The 6,554-nt window shown below is 46.5% G+C and overlaps 1 long non-coding RNA gene across 1 annotated transcript in view; it reads right to left on the minus strand.

Annotated features, from left to right (window-relative positions):
• LOC101905098 (uncharacterized) overlaps window positions 1–3,732 on the minus strand; it is a 42,581-nt gene extending 38,849 nt beyond the window's left edge. The window contains exon 1 of the long non-coding RNA XR_009493010.1: window positions 1,707–3,732. This is a non-coding gene — a long non-coding RNA (uncharacterized lncRNA). The remainder of the gene's footprint in view (window positions 1–1,706) is intronic.
• Window positions 3,733–6,554: the final 2,822 nt, after the last annotated feature.

Genomic DNA, 6,554 nt, shown 5'->3' on the forward strand with positions numbered 1-6,554 from the left:
AGTGTCTTTTAATATCATGGCTGCAGTCACCATCTGCAATGATTTTGGAGCCCAAGAAGTTTGTCACTGTTTCCATTGTTTCCCCATCTATTTGCCATGAAGTGATGGGACCAGATGCCATGATCTTAGTTTTCTGAATGTTGAGTTTTAAGCCAACTTTTTCAGCTAAGGTTGGGCACAGCCAAATAAATAATAATAATAAAAACAATATACAGAAACTCAAAACACATTCAAGTGTTTAACTTCAAATGAATTGAGAGTTTAGTATTTTGCAAGGGAGATCAAACTGGTCAATCCTAAAGGAAATCAACTCTGATACTCCCTGATGCTGGGAAAGATTGAGGGCAGGAGGAAAAGGGGGTGACAGAGAATGAGATGGTTGGTTAGCATCACTGACTCAATAGACAGTTTGCTCAATGAGTTTGAGCAAACTCTCGGAGATAGTGAAGGACAAGGAGGGAGGCCTGGTGTGCTGCAGTCCATGGGGTCACAAAGAGTTGGACACAACTTAGCAACTGAACAAGAACAAAGGAACTAATTCCTCAGACAAGGAAAGCTGATTTGGGATGATAAGGAATTAAGAAAGCCTTCCTGTCTGCATGGCTATTCTTAATGAGGGACAAGTGAAACAATCTGTCAATTATGCTCCAAAGGGTGGTTCTTGTTATGGATTACAGAAGCAACGTTTGGGACAGGCAATAGAGATTGAGAGTATGGATGCTATATCAGGTTCCTGCTGCTGCTGCTGCACGTCGCTTCAGTCGTGTCCGACTCTGTGCGACCCCATAGACGGCAGCCCACCAGGCCCCACCGTCCCTGGGATTCTCCAGGCAAGAACACTGGAGTGGGTTGCCATTTCCTTCTCCAATGCATGAAAGTGAAAAGTGAAAGTGAAGTCGCTCAGTCGTGTCCAACTCTTAGCGACCCCATGGACTGCAGCCTACCAGGCTCCTCCATCCATGGGATTTTCCAGGCAAGAGTACGGAGTGGGGTGCCATTGCCTTCTCCGATGTCAGGTTCCTGGGGCTGCCTTAACTAAGTACTACAAACTAGATGGCTTAAAACAACAGAAATCTACTGTTTCAGGACAGGATCCTTCCTTACCTCTCCCAGCTTCTGGTGTTTGCTGGCAGTCCTTGGCTTGTAGGGGTATCACTCCCATCGGTGCATCACATGGTGATTTCTCTGTGTGTTTGTGTCTGTGTATCCACATTTTTCTCCTCTTATAAGGACGCTTGTCATTGGATTAAGGGTTGCCTTAATCCCCTGACCTCATCTTAACTTGAATACATCTGCAAAGTAAGGTCACATTCCAAGGTTGTGGCTGGATATGAATTTGGGAGGAACACTATCCAAGCTGGGCTTCCCTGGTGGCTCAGTAGGTAAAGAAGCTGCCTGCAGTACAGGAGACACGGGTTTGATCGCTGGGTCTAGAAGATCCCCTGGAGAAGGAAATGGCAACCCACTCCAGTATTCTTGCAGGGGAAATCCTATGTACAGAGGAGCCTGGCCGGCTGTAGTCCATGGGGTTGCAAAAGTTGGACACAACTTATCAACCACCAACTACCACCTATCCAGCCCAGAACAGCTGCTCACCTGGGTCTCACTGAGGGTGGAGAAGCACAGGCTGTTGAATCAGACAGATTTCATTTCAAACCCTTATTCTACCTGCCGATCAACTATGTGAATATGTGCAAGTTACTCACCGTCTCTAAACCTGTGTCCTCCTCCATGCAATGGGCTTAATGCCTCCTAGAATCGCCGAGTGCAATAAATAAGATCAGGTCCTGGGGTGCTCAGCACCAGTGCCTGATATTTAAAAAAATTAGATTTTAACACTAGAGTCCCCATTTCCAAGGCTCCTGCCATCCTTTCAGGGAAGAACATAGACAGTTAAATAGCAAAACAGAATAGTTTATGATTAAAGGCCCAGCTGCCTGGAACAGGATGTACCTGCCTCAGGAGGTCAGAGAGCACAGGGCGGCTGGGCTGGAGCAGGCACAGACTTTAACTTTTAATAACAAACAGATGCAAAGTTAGTGCTGAAATCTGAAACTTTGAGCTAAACCATATTGATTTCCCCTCCCCCTCTGCAGGGCATATATCTAGAGCTTATTCTCGAGGTCTCTACAGCAGAACCAGACCAGCTATCTATTCCTCTCTCCCCTCTCTACCTCCTGCCTGTGGCCCCCTCCCAATGAACCTGACCATCAGGACATTCCAAGAGACCAGACCTTCCATCCTAATGGCCCTGGCCTCCCCTAGTCTAGGCTGCCCATAGTGGAAGGGTCCCCTTGGGAGGCCCTGGCTGGTGAAGCTGTGCACGGCTGCATGTGTTGATCTCTGAACACATCCCAAAGCAAACAAAAACAACTTGGGATAATCAGCATTTTGCACAGGTCAGGGAGAACTGGCTGTTCTACGCCAGCTCATGTGTTCCATTAGAAATGGATTAAATCATCCAGACATAGAGACCTTTCAGGTGACATTGTCATTTAGAACTCACCATTAGAGCTGGGCTTGAGTCCCTTCTCAGTGACCTGCACTATGAGTCAGCCAAGCGCGTCCACGCCGTTGACAGGACAGGCTGTGATCATCCACAGCCGTCCGCTGCTGCCCTGGTTTCCTTGGCGTTGAGAAGATTATATGCACAAAGCTCTGTTTCTGGATGTTAGTCACTCGGGCGTGCCTGACTCTTTGAGACCCCATGGACTGTAGCTCGCCAGGCTCCTCTGTCCATAGGGATTCTCCAGACAAGGATACCGGAGAGGGTTGCTATTTCCTTCTCCAGGGGATCTTTCCAGCCGAGGGATGGAACCCAGGTCTCCCACATTGCAGGCAAATTTTTTACCATCTTAGCTACTAGGGAAGGACAGGAACTAAATATTTTTTACCTTGGTGACTCGTGGAAAATAAGCCATCGATTCACTGACTGGATTTATCGAGTGCCTGGTTAGAAGCATAGGCTCTAGAGTCAATTGACTGAGTTCAAATCCTGCCTCTCCAAGTCATGAGCTTTGGGACACTGAGCAAGTTACCTAGTGTCTTTAAACTTAATTGAGGAGAATCTTAGTAATAAGTATACATTAGGCCACTGGGAGGATTGTTCCAGGATTAGTTCCTTGAGAAGCAGATGGCGAGAGAGAAATTGGCCAACAGGATTTTATGAAGGGATCCTCCTAAGAGTAACACCAGTAAAAATGAGACCAGGAAGCATGACTGGGCAGAGGGAGAAGCTGAGCTGGGATGCAGTCCCAAGCAAGTAGCAGCCCACCCCAGGGGCATGCTCTGGAGCTGGGAGAGCACGTTAGCAATGCCTCGAGTTGAACCCAAAGGACAGGGTCCTGATGCCCCTCAGTCAAACAGCCACCGGATCCTGGCTGCCCTGAGAAGGAGATGTGACCTTGGGCAAGACAACTTTCATCAGCTTAGTCAGTCTGCAAAGGACGCTGGTGATTGGTTTCCTACAATGTTCTTAACATCTAGATCCTTCATTCCTGCAAGGGGATTACATTCACTATCACAAAGATTAAATGAGATTATCCACATAAAGCTCATACCACAGTACTTGGCATTCAGTAAATGCTTGCCACTTGGCCACCATTACAATCATTGTTTTTACAACTTTTAATTGCCAGGCACTGTGCTCGAGGCTGGGGACTCAGTGTCGATTGAGATTCTGCTCCTAGGCTCAAGAAACTCAGTGCATAGCAAGTCAGACCATCAGGCAAGCAATTGCAATGCAGTGCACTTGATAGGGTGCCCCAGGATTTGTATGGGAGCATCTAGAAAGGACACATGATCCAGACTAGGAAGGCAAAGGAAAGTGATACCAAAGGTGATACCTGGAGATGGAGAGGAGTCAGCCAGGCAAAGAGTGTGGGACCTGTCAGCAGTGGCGAAGAAGGTTGAGGAGGTAGTGTGCTCATGATGTAGTCCAGCAGAGCCAGCAAAGAGTGGGCATCAGAGAGAGTGGAAGAAGGGTCTTTTACACACCAGGCCAATGAGTGTTGGATTTGGAGATAAAAAGGGCGATGGGGAGCCATTCAAGCATTCTAACCAGAGAGAGGACATGGCCCACTTGTGCTTGAAAATGGTCACTCTGGCCACCATTTGGGCAATGGATTGGACATGAACAACCTAAGAGGCTGTTTCCAGGGTCCATGTGAGGGACAAGGATGACCTGGACTAGGCTGGTGGTACTGAAGAAAGAGAGGATACCCATAAACAATGAATACCGAGGTGATGCCATCTACAGACTCGATGATGATTGGATGGAAAGAGAAAAACGGAAATTCAGGGTCATGCTTCTGATAGGCAAATGAACTGCAGAAGGCCTTGTGTCTTGGTCCATTCGAGCTACTATACCAGACTAACTCACACCGGGGGGCTTATAAACAATAGAAATGTATTTCTCACAATTCTGGAGGCTGGAAATTCCAAGATCAAGGCACCAGCTGATTCAGTGTCTGGTAGGTGCCGGAGGACAGCCATCTCCTCACTGTGCCTTCACACGGTGGAAGCAAGCAGGGAGAGAGCTCTCTGGTTTTCTTTTTTATAAGGGCATTAAACTCATTCATAAGGGCTCCATCCTCATGACCTAAGCATCTCCAAAAGGACCCACCTCCAAATGGCCTCACACTGGGGAATATGTTTCAGTATATGAACTTTGGGGGACACAAATATTCAGTCTATAGCCCCTGGGGAATGAGTGTCATAAGATCTAGAAAAAGAAAAAGCCATCAAGAGTAGACATGTGCCTCATTATTCAGCATGGCTTAAAGGAGCTTCTTCTAGACAGTTCTCCAAGATTTATGACTCCATTGTAGACAAACCCACTTGAAACCCCTGATGGGCTATAACTCTCAGAAGCGGGTATGTTAATCCCAGAGGAAACTGTTTCCTCCCTGCTTCTCTAGCAAATCTAACAAAAAAGCAAACAAACGTTAACACTAGCAAAAAATGTTCCGTCTTTTTTTTGTTTGTTTGTTCCGTCTTTAAATGTAGTTGTAGTGAAATTGAGCAAAGGAAGAAAATACAAATAAACATTCAGTTTGGAATCAACCTTCAATAAACATCCATACTTATTGAATACGGACTCGAGGCCCAACCTTCTGTCAAGGCTTCAAAAATAAGGAAAAATATGAGAGCCACTGGGATTTCCCTGGCAATCCAGTGGTTATGACTCTGTACTTCCAATACAGGGGACACAGGTTTAAGCTCTGGTCAGTGAATTAAGATCCCACATGCCACCCAGTGCAACCAAAAGTAAAAATAAAAAAGAGGCCCACTGACTAGTGCACTTGAGGGCCCAGCTCTTTCAATAATAATACTTCTTACAGTAAATCGGTGCACTAGCATTTGGGTTTATATCTGAGTCTCTTGTGTATTTGGTGGTGACTTGAGTCCATTGTTGTTGTTGTTTAGTCACTAAGGCATGTCTGATTCTTTTGTGACCCCATGGACTGCAGCCTGCCAGGCTCCTCTGTCCATGGGATTTTCCAGGCAAGAAGACTGGAGTGGGTTGCCATTTCCTTCTCCAGGGGGAACTTCCTGACCCAGGGATCAAACCCGCATCTTCTTGTTGGGAGGTGGGTTCTTTACCTCTGTGCTACCTGGAAAGCCTGACCTAGTACAGGTGCTTAAACATCCCTGTGTTTTCACAAAGCTGAGTTTTTGTACTTTAAAGCTGATGAGTAGACCTATGTAAGTGAGACCCCCATTTCACTGAAAATGACTGGCAGGTCTCTTCAGCATTTCTTCCAAAAGGAGTAATTTGGGGGTGGGAAGAGACCCAAAAAAAAAGTGTTTCTGAGGGTTCCAGAATATCCTCTGCATTTGAGTTGGAATATTGGGCCCAATATTACTTTAGCCCAAGGCACCTTCTCAAAAATGTTTCTGGGGAAGGGAATGAGCCTGCAGGCCTAAAAATCTAAAATGAGACCTCCCAACATACCACCTCTGGGGGCATACTCTCTCTCTCTCCCAGAGGAATTGAGGTGCTCGGTGGAGGTTACAAGTGTAAACACCATTTCATTAACCACACAAAAATTTTTCATAATTGGATTCTTTCCTGCTTTCCAAAGGGCTTCCCAGGTGGCTCAGTGGGTAAAGAATCCGCCTGCAATGCAAGAGACATGGGTTTGATCCCTAAGTCGGGAAGATACCCTGGAGAAGGAAATGGCAACCCACTCCTGTATTCTTCCCTGGACGGAGGAGCCTGGCGGGCTCCACAGGGTCGCTAAGAGTCGGAGGTGACTGAGCACGCATGACTTACACTACTTTCCAAATGAAGGTCAAATTAAGATAGCAAGAACCAACTTGCACCATCAACAAGCCCTAAACCCCAAAGAATGTTTTTTCTATAAAGTTCTTCACTGCAACGACAGAGTCTACATTTAAGACATGTGCTTCAGCAACATGCATGCGCTGATGCAATCTTTCTTTAGGATTCGAAAGAAAGGCAGGTGAATTTCTATTTGTACTTCCATTTTTCTCCCTGGCTTGCTTCTGGCGTCGGATCAACATTCCAGAGCCCCTTCCGGACGGCCCTT

Source organism: Bos taurus, chromosome 26 (assembly GCF_002263795.3).
Source record: "Bos taurus isolate L1 Dominette 01449 registration number 42190680 breed Hereford chromosome 26, ARS-UCD2.0, whole genome shotgun sequence".
NCBI classification, from domain to species: Eukaryota; Metazoa; Chordata; class Mammalia; order Artiodactyla; family Bovidae; genus Bos; species Bos taurus.